Consider the following 13942-nt stretch of genomic DNA (forward strand, 5'->3'; position numbering starts at 1 on the left):
CTCGCTTACCTCAAACGCACCAAGCCACCATATGTTAGATTCTGATTGAACACTAAAATATAAAGGATCATCACTGGGACACTTTGAGAGGGCTCTATTCATTAAAGTAATAGTAACACGCTCTAGCTTTTTCTCTTTAACAAGCTCACACTCATCCAGTTTTAACACAAAATGTAATACCCCTCGTGACTCTTCAAATGTGATGTTGTAAAACTCCACCATTCTCTTCTGTAATATCCGCAGGTCCATAAAAATATTATTGAACTCATCATATGCCATGTTTGCTCCATGGCCACTGTAAGTTGCTTTAATATGAAAGGGCTGTCCAAGATAGTCTCCCTGTGCCTCGTTAAGCTGAAGCCTCTCTTTCCAAACACTTGAGGCTGATGGTATAAGTTTGGATTTTATACCCTTCTTAACAAAGATGGATGAGACAGACTTTTGGATAGCCGAATATCCTCTTTTGCTTACACCAAGTGAATCAAGTGTGCCTTGTATCTCTTTTGCAGGCACTGAGTTCTCTGAAATAAAGCGGTCCACTACATTTCGTTGTAGGACTTTAAACTTCTTGTCATGTACTATATCTGCTGCCAGGCTTCTACTTATAAGTGGCTTCAATCTCTTTCCTATATTGGCTTTGGGGTCAATGTTTTCCTTGTCAAGATAGATTGAATCTCTACATGAAGACAATGCATAACAAGAAAAAACAAAAAGATTACTTAACTAAGACAATGTAGCCAACCAAGAAGCATCACCTTAATGCTCGGATTCTTTTCTTGAGACCTCCTGATGCAACCTGCAATGTTTCAAGATTGCGCAATTTCTTCTTTCAGATACGACCACCCAAGATGGTGTCCTTCATTTGACAACTTCGCACCTTTCCTTTCAGTTCTTGTACCTCTGTTTTATGTTGCAAAATGGTAACCTGATCTGTAGAATGTAAATGTGAAAGGCGAACAATCTCACATTGTTGAGCTTGGAGAATGCTCTTGTAAGTTTCAGCTTCTCTTGTAAGAGATTTACAATAACCCAGAAGGCCCTTTTCTCCATCACCAGCAAAGGTCAATAAGCTTGTAGGATTGACAAACGGTGGAGACGCATTAGTCATTGGATTCTTAGGGTAGAGAGAGCCTCTCGTGCAGATATCTATGTGTTTAGCTCCCTGAGCTCTGAGCGTGTCTATGGAAGCGGGCGGTATATGTGTGTTTGTTTTACTGCGCTTAATCAATGGTTGGTACTCATTGTCCAAATCAATGTGAAGGTGATATTTGGCTCGTTTTTGGGTAACATTTGTGCCATTTGAGGAGTGCGCCATTAGCCAAATTTGCAGGTTTAATGGAAAGTGAATAGCGGCTGCGCCTTCGTCCCTCCATGTTAGCCTCATTCCCTCCATATTGACGAGGTTCATTCAATGCAACTGAAAAGAGGATTATCCCTCAATCACTACGAACGAATGTTCAGAAGAGTAAGGAATCTACTTAAAGTACACTTTTTGAACTTTTACTATGAAAGACCCAGCTCTTTTATTTGCCATTTTTTCTAGAGAGAGAGTGCAAAAAATACATTTTCTTAGAAGGCCCTCCAAATGACCTCCGAAATTTCCTAATGCATCAGACATTCCCTTCTACGGAAACCCGCATCTGGTTTCTTTGGACAGAGAACTGATTCCCATAGTTGTGTGACACCTTTGAACGTAAGACGGGAAGCCTCGCAGCCCATGCTAATGTTGTTGTGCATAGCACAAATACTGCATACACAATTGCAACCTGCTTCATGCAGACCAAAATCACAAGAGCGCATGTGGTTCAATGTGTCCTTTAGAAAGGACATTTCCACATGGTATTCACAACAGCATGTGTATCTATCCTTCAGCCGCCTACAAAAGAATGGCTTCAAAATCTCAAAATTTTTCATGCCAATCTTGCAATCTGGATACTTCTCTTTGAACCGGTAAAACAACTCAACCTACAATATCCATAAATGATCAACTTATGCTCCCAGAATGCTAACTACGATATACAGAATATCAACCAGGACATCTAGCATGCTCTTCAAAACAAATCGGTGCGTTAACCAACACACTCAATATGCTAACAATGTGTTGACAAACAAAGTTACTGGCATAGAAACTATGCTAATTAGCATATTAGGTATGCTAACTAGCATATACAATACTCTGACCAATATACCCAAAATGCTAACTAGCATACTAGGTATGTTAACAAGCACACCCAGTATGCTAGTGAGCATGTTTGAATGATCACTAGCATACAAAGTGTGTTAGCTTGCATTCCCAATACGCTAATGAGCAAACTGGGTATGCTAATTAGCATACTGGGTATACTCACTGTCATACAGCTTGTTAGCCAGAATACCAGTATGCTAATTAGTATATTAGGTATGTTAACTAGCATAGAGGGTGCTAGCCTCCATCCCCACTCATTATGCTAGTTATCATATAAGAAATGCTAACTAGCATACAAATTGTGCTAATTACTATCATACTAGGTATGTTAACTAGCATACTCATAGCCGACTTGCATATGAGGTATGCTAAACTGAATAACATGTGTGCTAACTAGGTATGTTAATTAGCATGGTGAGTATGCTAAGCAGCATACACATTGTGCTAATTGCTATGCTAACTAGCAAACACATTGTGTATACTAGCATACTAGGTATGCTAACTAGCATACTATGCATGCTAACTAGAATACTCAGTGCCAAGTAGCATATGATGTATGCTAAAATTAATATCATGTTTGCTAACTAGGTATGTTAATTATAGCATGGTGAGTTCACCTAAGTAGCATACACATTGTGTTAATTTCTAGTTAGCATATTAGAAATGCAGACACATTGTGTTTACTAGCATACTCAGTGCCAACTAGCATATGAGGTATGCTAAACTGAAGAGCATGTGTGCTAACTAGGTATGTTATTGAGCATGGTGAGTATGCTAAGTAGCATACACATTGTGTTAATTGCTAGTTAGCATATTACAAATCCTAACTAGTAGACACAATGTGTTTACTAGCATACTGAGTATGCTAACTAGCATAATCAATGGCAACTAGCATACCGAGTATGCTAATTAGCATACTGGGTATGCTAACTAACATAATCAGTGGCAACTAGAATATGAGGTATGTTAAACTAAATAGCATGTGTGCTAACTAGGTGTGTTAATTAGCATGGTGAGTATGCTAAGTGACATACTTGACATGGTAAAGTTCTATCATACACAATGTGTTAACAAGCATCCTCAGTGTGCTAGCTAGTACACTAACAAGCATACTAGGTATGTACTAACTAGCATAGACTGTGTGCTAACATACTCGCATAGTATGTTGACCAGCATGCACAGTGTGGATACCATTATTAGACTATATAATAGTATGATACTTATCAAACGATAGAAGTTATTATGCATTAGAGATACAATGCATAGAATACCAAAGTTAAATGGCATATCAATTGGCTTGATCACCTGAGGCTCATCCAGGAGGTGCATAGGGTATGTTATGTAGCTTTTCCTTCCCATTCTTTTAGACAAACATCCTTCTTGTTGGGGGATATGCTAGTCTTCTCTCCAAAATGCGAGTCTTCTCTCCAAAATGTATGGACCAATTTCTTGATTTTGTCTGTGGTGATAGGGCTATGACGGTGTTGCTTGTGCAGCCAATGAAAACAATCTACCATAGATAACATGCTTCAACCGTGATTTTGTTTTGTGCAAGGAGCGACGGCCAACTTTAAGGACCCTTGAGATTTTTGCAATAGGCATGTTACCCTTTGAATTCAACATCATCTGCAATGCTGCATTCCTAAAAAACAACTCCTCGTTAGAACCTGGCTGCTTGAAAGTAGCCAATGTGTTCTGGACATTGGAGACGATTGACATTTGTACAACAGCCTCCTCCATTGAGGAATGTTCCTGGATTGCCTGAACAATAGGATTTTCAACAACTAGATTCCAGATTTCTCATTTTACCTCTATCTCAAAACCTTCAATCCTCCTCTTAAAACCTATCACAATCTCAGAGGAGATTTTCTTTTTCTCCTCATCATTGAGGGCATGATGTCCTCGCTCACCCTGCATCTGTTTTTGTTCCCTTTGTTTCCTCTTTCTTTCTCTCTTGTATTTCCTGATCACAGAAAGAGATGGATCTTGGGAGTTGTGATTCATCAATTGTAATGGCTCCCTTCTGCAAGTTTCTCTTGAGGACTGCAAACAAACATAAAGCATTAATTACTTGAAATTACTTGAAATCACTTAAATATCATATATGCCTACATCATGCGTTAACACTGGCAATTTACTAGCCAACATTGAACACATTGTTTGCATATCCAACATTGGAGATAGTGGAAATATTGTTGTCTGGTTCTCCATAGCTCTATGAAGATGGGAGGAGAAGGGAAAAGACAGATAGGAGGGCAAGTCAGGGCCAGCTAGAGAGAGAAAGAGAGAGAGAGAGAGAGATAGAGAGAGAGAGAGAGTTGAGCGAGTTCACGACCCCACAACTCCAATAATAAAAAAAGAGGCCTCGTTTGAACGGATAATAATTGTTTATGGACATTTTAATTTGAAAATGGACATTGTCTTTGCTTTTCAACATATGCTAACAAGCACCACTACCTAGCATTGTTCTGGACAACATTTTCAATGACACACTAACATGCTCACCCAGGTAGATAGTGGAGCTCAAGTAGAAAGTGCAAAGGAGGCATGCAGAGGGATACAAGAGGGTGCATGGTGCTTTGAAAAGCTACGCTAGGATAGGCAAGGAGCGTTACCTATAGGGTCGTAGGCAAAAAAGGAGGGAGAGAGAGAATCTTAGGAGTAAGTATAGTTTTTAAAAAAGTATGATAGGAAAAGGGTGTGCTATAATTATGCAAACTCATAAAGAATGGATTTTAATAATACCCCATGAATGCATACAATATAGTAGTTTTACTTAGAGTGAATGCTTCAAGGGCAAGATCGCTAACATCTTCATAACATTGCGAGAGGTTGTGTGTGAAAATCTACTAAGGTTGCATTCATAATGTATGCATCTCACCACAGACTCTTAGCTTCTTAACATTGCGAGAGTTTGATTGCACTTCCATCTTTAATATCGTAAATCTTCAAAACTGAATCTTTTATTGCTAATTTTACTCTTTTTGGTTGCTAGTTAGATTCAATACGTGAAAATTATAGTAATTTTTCTTCCAATTTAATTCATCGCAAGTATTTGAATACAAGAGTACATTGTTACACATTACTAATTTGTGAGTGTTGGTGGGTGTTTGTGGTAAGTGCATTATGAATGTTTAATACTTAAATATGCATGAAAATATAGTAGTGCAACACTAAAACAAGGATACTTAACTTTGTTGTAGCAATCCCTCGTTGAAATTCGTGACTAGATTGTGTCTAGGAAAAATCAATAGTTGGTAGATGCAAAAATTTGTGTGTGAAAGGTTGCTAAATTCTTTTTTCTTTCTTTTTGATTGGTCCACTTAAGCAGCATATGAGTGGAACTTTTGATTGGTCATGAACTTGGCAAGAAGAAGATATAAAAGAACCACAACCTTTGCTTTAAGGTAGACATCGATACAATATGATAGAGAGATATACATGGTGGTAGATAGACAAAGGTAGAGATAGATATCAAAGAGGTAAGATTATGTACGTGGAGAGAGAGAGAGAGAGAGAGAGAGAGAGAGAGAGAGAGAGAGAGAGAGAGAGAGATTTTATTATCGTCCTCGAGGTCAAATATGACCTATAGGACCAAAGTTGCATGAGATGTAGTATGTGTATGGCTAATGAGTGATTCTCGATGCTCCAAAATAGTGGTGATGAGAGTCACAATGTGTCATAATAACTAATATCTAATTCTCCTAAATGATTTTCTCATGTTAAATTGATCATTTAATATGGGGAAGTACCATGGGAGAAAAAGCTAGAATATTGGTTAAGCTGGCAGACCGGCCACAGTAGGATCCAAAGGAGGGAAAATAGGGATCCAAAGGGGGGACCATCTGTAAAAGAGAAATGTGCAACAATGGGCTTCAAAGACCTTGAGGTTCAGCCCATTAAGACTTCCAAAATGCTAAGGTTCCAATTTTCAATGTAAAGTCCAATGGTCAAACTTTAGGGATATTGGATGCTTTGTAAGTGTACAAAAAAGTATTCCTAGATCCCTACATAGGAGGGGGCGAGCCCTTTTAGTAGGGGATGAGAGATAAACACACACACACACACACACACACACACACACACGCGCGCGCAAGCCCCTTTACACAAAGGGCATAGTGGACACATGTCAGCTCTCTAGCCCACTTGCCCCCAAGGTGTACTCAAATCCTATTGGATGGCCATAGAGGTGGACCAATGGTAAGAATTAGGCTAGAGTAAGTCTAGTTTAGTTAATTTTAGAAACACTTGATAAAAGAACCAATAAGAATTAAGCTCTCTAGAAGACTATTGGACAGTTTTCCAAGGGGTCCAATGATCATTCAGCAGCCCAATGGCTTGCCTGCTTCCTATTGGCCAAAAGACAAAGGGGTCCAATGAGAGTTTAGTTGCATAATTTAATTACCTAAAGCTCTCACAAAAAAGGAAAGGGGGACACATGTCAAAAGGCTATCACTTATACTTCTCAATTTTCATTGGCTAAGCTTTGCAGGGTCCAATGGGGTGTTAGCATGAGTATTTTGCAAGAGGGGTCGACCAAGAGAGAGAGGGGGCTGAATTTGACAAGGCATTATCACACACACACTCACACAATCTCATGTGTGAAGCAAGAAGACTCTCTCTCTCCTTCTCAAGCTTTAATGGAAAGCTCATCACCAAATCCAAGCTTGTGAGAAGGGAGGACTACACCAACAACTCTTGGCTTTGTGATGCAAATTCAACTAAGAGCCGCTTCAATGCATGCTCATCTCCTCTACCATGCTAATTACTAAGCTATGCTAAGCTATTACGAGTGATTTGATGAGGAGATATATTTCTTTCTCGTAAGATTACTCCTTCTTCCTCTCAATCTACTCTCATACCCTGCTAGCTCTCACCATCTTCGAAGGTGTGTGAGGTCTTGGGTCTGAGACCGTGAGGGAATTCATGTTGTGTTTTAAAGTGTTCGCTAGTGCTTGAAGCTTCCATCTTCATTGCACTAGCTAGTTATTGAAGGTACATGAAGAATTGTATTGTAAAATGTCTCCCTTGATGGGGGAAACCTATAATACAAAGCCTTTTGGAGGGGGGATCAGCTCCATATAAATCCGGTTCTCAAGCTTAATTTCTCTCTCTTTTGAAGTATTGTTCATGCCTATCTGACTAGGTGTTATGCTTTTTGTTACTCTCTCCATCCAAGCATTCTTGCTATGCTCATTCGAAATCTATTCTAATGAAATTCTCACTATGTCTATGCTATTTTCCGCTACACACAAGTTACTAGGCCATTAAATGTTACATGACGAGAGTCGCAATGGAGAGCCTCCGTTGTGGCTGGGAGAGAAAAGTGTATAGGTCTAAGTCATGGTGGCTAAAAATGTCAGGAAAGAAAGTTCGAATGTGAACAAAAGCTAAGCACTCTAGTAGCGTGTGGTACTCAGACTCTCGAACTTGCAGTGAGCATAATGTGCACAATCGATTTGACACTTCTCCATTGCCCAATGCCCTATCGCGCATCGAAGGGAGTGGGAGATAAACCGAATGGTTGTGACAGTGCATATCACTGACAAGGGGATATGCTCAAGCATGTAAGGGTGAGTACAAATCCTCTTTCAGCGATGAACATGGTTTTGTAGTTGGAGGCAATATGGGTGCAAAGAGAGAGAGAGAGAGAGAGTCGATTTGTTAAGGGTAAGCAGATTTGACATGTGCAGATAGGCATTATGACTAGTGACAAAGAAGTGGGCTCGTTCGATTGAGATGTCTATGTCTCCACTAGGTGGACAAGGGTTCTGCACAAGATCCTAGGCAAGGGCCGATGAGCGCATATGGCATACTATAAGTGGACCTTAGCAAGAGGCTATAAAGAGATAGGCTGAATGGTATGCTATTACCCACCCACGTCTTCTCAATGGTATTTAAGCTCAAGTTGGGTTTATGGGGGGGGAGTCATGGAGTTCACTTTCCTAAGGTTAGGTTCACATAGGGCAACGAAAGAAATTGGAAAAGCTTGCAACCAACAAGAAAGTGATATGTGGTCATTGCTATTCACATAGGGCGCGCGGCGAAAAAGTGAGATGGAGAATGTCACATCGTGGAAGAGAAAAAGGAAATTTTTTTCACCTCCCCCCCCCCGGGGAAGTTCTTTCTTCCACCCTCCACCTTGGCAAAAAGAGCCATGTTGGCACCAATTACTTTAATGCAACCCTCCCACCCCTTTATCCACACTTGCCTCCTACTCTTTCTTTCGCCACGTCTAGCGTTATCAACGTGCAGTGGAAGAAAATTGTCTCACATGTTTTTCAGCCATCAATGTGAGCACATGGACAGGGGAAGAGAACATTTTGGACCTAGAAGAACTCATAAAGTGCCATGTCTTCCACCGGTCTAATGTGAATTCAGCCTAAAAAAGCATGTGCATGTATTACGAAGGCTACCATGGCCGGATAGAGCTCCATGGTGAAGGGAGCTGGCCGTCGATGCCTGATATCCTTCTCTCTCTCTCTCTCTCTCTCTCTCTCTCTCTCTCTCTCTCTCTCTCTCTCTCTCTCTCTCTCTCTCTCTCTCTCTCTCTCTCTCTCTCTCTCTCTCTCTCTCTCTCTCTCTCTCTCTCTCTCGTCTACCCACCATGGAAACCAAGTTGCTTTTCACATCCCCTTGAGCTTTGGGTGTCCATGTGTACCCTAGGGGCCACAACAAGGGGCCCATCCCACTTAGGAGGTACACACCCGACATTCCAAGCTACCGGGGCGGGCAGAGAGCAAAGCAAGTAAAGGAACTAGCCGGACTAGCAAGGTTCTGAGTTTTGTATTTAGGGCAAGGAAAGATCAACAATTTTTAGGTTCGACTACAAATTGTTGCGGTATAAAGCCCAATGTGGTCGCCCAGGTAAGTGGGCGGGCCGCCAAGTATGTACACATATTCTTTTGTAAAAACCTAATAAGAACTCACTATGCTCTACACATTACAATAGAGTGAGTTCACCATATCGTCGTGCTCTTCTTCTCGCACTCTCTCTCACGTCGCACTTCCGCTCGTACTCCTTCAACTGGTATCAGAGCTCAGATCGAGGCTCGGGGCAGCATTGCAGGAAGCTAGAGTCACCTGCTCAGATTGGAGTGAGATTCGACAGGCAAAGACACGGCCCCAAATTCTGTCGGTGAGCCCAAAGGGCTCGGTGTTCTCAGAATTTCATTCTGAGGTCATCTCGGCCATCGTTCGGCTTCGACAAAGTTCTGCGCAGGCCATTTTCGACTACGTGGTCTCGGCGGGTGCAGATCCGACTCTGCAAATTTGCGGTTTCGGCCTACGATTGCAGGTGCTGAGGATAACGGCACTCCCAGAGTGCTGATTTGTGGTTGTCTACACATTGAAGGACGGCTCACAGTTCTTGGAGGCGTGTCACATACGACACGGGCGCATCTACACATAGACTGTACACGACATCCACTAGTTCATCAGGTAGCTTGTGTTTGTTGCTTGATATCCAGATTTCATCCTGACATTGCAGGTACTTCCACATGGGATGTATTGTCAGAGATGATGTATGTCTGTTGAGGGTTTGATGGCTGTGAGTCACACAACAAACAACTGCCGCAGCGGTTACAGCATACAGTGGGAAATTTGTGGATGTATGACTTTGTGGGAAGTCTATATACTGTCAGATTTACTGCAGCCTTTGTTGAGGGTCGAGTGAGGTTTTATTGAGCTGGGGGATTCTCGAATGTTGAGATCCTTTCAGTGATACAGGTCTTGGAGCGATCCCTCGAGCACCCTTAGATAGGCAGCTAGGATGTATTGACTGTGAGTTAGAAAGTTGGGATTGCATATTTGCTTTACTGCCGTTGAGGCATTGTCGCAGTCTATGCTTACAGAACAGTGACAGGACAGTGAGAGACAGTACAGGTGCATGATAGGTTTAGCCACAGCTTACAGTGTTAGAGAGACAGTGGTTTTTTCAGTTGTTTTTTGTCTGTTTTTGAGTACACCATAGCCATTTTACAAAGGAGACTCTGCTGAAATTTCTACAGAATCTGAAGCTTTCTTGGTTCATTTGACAGGTTGATATTGGTTCAAAGGTCAGTGTACAGGGAAAAATCTGCCGAATTTTTCCCAGGAAAGTAAACTACTGTGAAGAGTAGATATGGCTGGATCACAGGACACTGCTCTTTACAATATCAAGAAGATGGATGGAACCAATTTCCCATTGTGGAAGAAGCAGATTTGGCAAGTGTTGGTACAAAAGAAGCAGATAACCTATAAAGCTCAAGGGGATAAAACCAGAAGATATGGACGAAGATGAATGGAGCGAAATGGATGAATTGGCACTTTCTACCATTATGTTGACTTTGGCAGAAAGCGTTTACTTCAATGTAGCAGACGAGATGTCGGCTTATGAAGCATGGACAAAGCTGAGTGATCTTTATGAGAAGCAGAGTGCAGCTTCACAGGTATACTGGCTTAAGAAGCTTGTTGACTTGAAGATGAAAGAATGGACACCTATGTCCAATCATGTGAATGAATTCAACACCATCTACAGTCAGTTGTCAACTCAAGGTGTCAAGTTTGATGAACCTGTTAGAGCTATGTTCCTGTTGATCACATTGCCCGAAAGTTGGGACACTTTTCGCACAGCTTTGAGTAATTCTGCACCTCCAGATGGTTTGACCATAGCAGGTGTAGAAGGCAGTCTGCTTACTGAAGAAACCAACAGAAAGACAATGGACAAAGGCAAAGGAATAGCCTTAGTTGTCAGTGGAAGGACCAAAGAAAAGTACAAAGGTGGAAAGAGGAATCAGTCTCGTAACAAGTCCCGCAGTGCTAAAGGCAAGAGTGACATAGAATGCTACCATTGTGGCAAGAAGGGTCACATGAAAAGAGACTGCAGAGAATGGAAAGCAGAAAAAGGCAAAGAGAAAGTTGAAGACCATGGTAGAAGAACAAGTCCTCAATGAAGATTCAAGAAATAAATGTGACAAACACTGTTGCAGAGGATGACGGTCTAGTGTCAGGAGACATCTACTTCTTGAAGAATACAATGGACTCAGCTCTTCTTACAGCATCTGATGGACATGCATTGAGTGACTGGATTATAGACTCAGGGGCATCACTTCATGTGTCTCCAAACAAGGAGTGGTTTACCTCTTATGTGACCACTAAATATCATGTTCGGCTAGGCAATGGACCGACATGTGAGATCTTAGGTGTTGGAGATGTTCAATTGAAGTTTCAGAATGGCTCTTCTTTCACGCTGAAGAATGTGAGACATGTTCCCGTAATTACAAAGAGCTTGATCAGCACAAGTTTACTTGATGATGCTGGCTACGTCACCACTTTTGGACAGAACATGTGGAAGATATCCAAGGGTTCTATGACAGTAGCACATGGACTAAATTCTGGAGGACTTTACATGATTTATGTATCAAATGTCTCTAAAATGTAATCAATGTAACCGAGCAGTCGAACGTTTCTTTGTGGCATAGCCGGTTAGGACATATGTCCAAGAAGGGAATGAAAATCTTGTCTCGTTCTGGTTATTTTCTTGGCTTTTCATTTAATGATTTTGAATTCTGTGAACATTGTCTGTATGGTAAGCAAACACAGCAGCCACATAAGCATAGAAGCAGTAGAAGAGATACACAATTGGCAGTTGTTCATAGTGATTTATGTGGACCTATGCCGAACCTATCTCTAGGGGGAGCTTCTTACTTTATGACATTTATAGATGATTACTCGAGGAAAGTATGGGTTTACTTTCTCAAGCACAAGGATGAAGCGTTTAGTGTTTTCAAAATGTTTGTGACACTTGTGGAGAATCAAAGTGGCAAGAAGCATAAATGCTTACGCACTGACAATGGTGGAGAGTATGTTTCAAAGGCCTTTCAGGACTTTTGTGAGTCAAAAGGTATAAAACTTGAACTTACTGCTCCTTACAATCCTCCTCAAAATGGTGTTGCTGAGAGGATGAATAGGACCATACAAGAGAAGGTCAGAAGTATGTTGTCTAATGCACAACTGCCAAATGGGTTTTGGGCTGAAGCTATATCAACAGGTGTTCATCTTGTAAATAGATCTCCTAGCAAGGTTTTGCAGAAGGATTCAGTGGCAGAGATGGTATGGTCATGCAAAATGCCCTCATACAAGCATCACAGAGTCTTTGGCTGTGAGGCATATACTCACGTTCCAAAGGAATTTAGGAACAAACTTGAGCCAAAGAGTAGAAAGTGCATCTTTTCTAGGCTATGGTAATTCTGGTGAGATGAGGTACAGACTTTGGGATCCCAAATCCAGAAAGGTTATCCGCAGCAATGATGTTCACTTTAATGAATCCAAATATCATTCTAAACCAGAGAGGGTTGAGGAGATTAGAAGAGTTGTCTTCCAAGAAGATGGACCTGCACGTGCAAGACAAAATGTCAGGGCTCAAGAGGAGCAAGGACAGGATAGAGTGGAACCACAGGTTGTGGCTGAGCCTGAGCCACCTATTTTGCGTAAATCTGGACATATCATGCGACCTCCTGATCGGTTTGTTCCTTCTATGAACTGTGTCATGTTGACTGATTGCAATGAGCCTTCATGTTACAAGGAAGCAATGCAAATGAAGGACTCCGGGAATTGGCAATTGGCCATGTAGTCAGAGATGACAGCTCTGCAGATATGGAAGCTAGTTAAATTACCACAAGGCAAAAAGGCTCTACCTTGTAAATGGGTTTACAGGTATAAGATCACCGCTCATGATAGTCAACCAAAGTACAAAGCAAGGCTTGGCAAGGGCTTTAAGCAAGAACAAGGCATTGACTTTAATGAAGTTTTCTCTCCGGTGGTCAAGATGACTACATTGAGATGCTTTCTTGCATTGGTTTCCATATTAGATTTGGTGTTGCACCAAATGGATGTCAAGACAGCGTTCTTGCATGGTGATTTAGATGTGGAAATTTACGTGCAGCAGCAGCCAGAAGGGTTTGTTGAGAAAGGCAAGGAAGATTCGGTATGCCAGTTGTTAAAGAGTCTTTATGGCTTAAAACAATCACCGAGGGCATGGTACCATAAGTTCCACAAGTTTATGCTTTCTCAAGGCTACAAACGTAGTGAGTTCGATCACTGTCTATATACAAAGAAGGCTAAGGATGGCAGTTGGCTGATCCTTATTTTGTATGTGGATGACATGTTGATTTTTGCTGGCAAGCACTTGGAAGAAATTTCAGCTTTGAAGTCAAAGATGGAAAAATCGTTTGACATGAAAGACATGGGTGAGGCAAGTCATATACTTGGTATGCGCATTGAGAGAGACAGATCAAAGAAGTTGATTTGGTTATCTCAAACAGAGTATATTGACAAGGTTTTGCAACGTTTCAATATGGAGAAGGGAAAGGCATTGAGTGTTCCATTGCCGGGTGAAAGCATGTTAACCTGTCGCACTTTTTGTGCTAGTTAGCAGTTTCAAGTTAGCTTATCTTCGAAAAGTTGGGCGTCCAATAAATTTTTTACAACTAATATCAAAATTTGTCAGAGGTTGTACATTTGGATTCCTTGTTTCAAGTGCTTTCTATTGATATATCATATGTCATAGATCTTGGAGATGTAGCTCAAGTTATTGTACTAGTTAGCATATGTCGAGATTGTGCTAGTTAGCATTGTCCGGGACATGAAAAAGCATGACAGGTTAACATGCTTTCACCCTGCCACCATATGTGAAACTTAGCAAACAAGATTGTCCTATGTCTAAGGAAGAACAGGCTGAAATGGATAAGATTCCATATGCGTCTGCAGTGGGTAGTT

This window comes from Adiantum capillus-veneris, chromosome 27 (assembly GCF_014529385.1).
Source record: "Adiantum capillus-veneris isolate H3 chromosome 27, ASM1452938v2, whole genome shotgun sequence".
In the NCBI taxonomy this organism is placed as follows: domain Eukaryota; kingdom Viridiplantae; phylum Streptophyta; class Polypodiopsida; order Polypodiales; family Pteridaceae; genus Adiantum; species Adiantum capillus-veneris.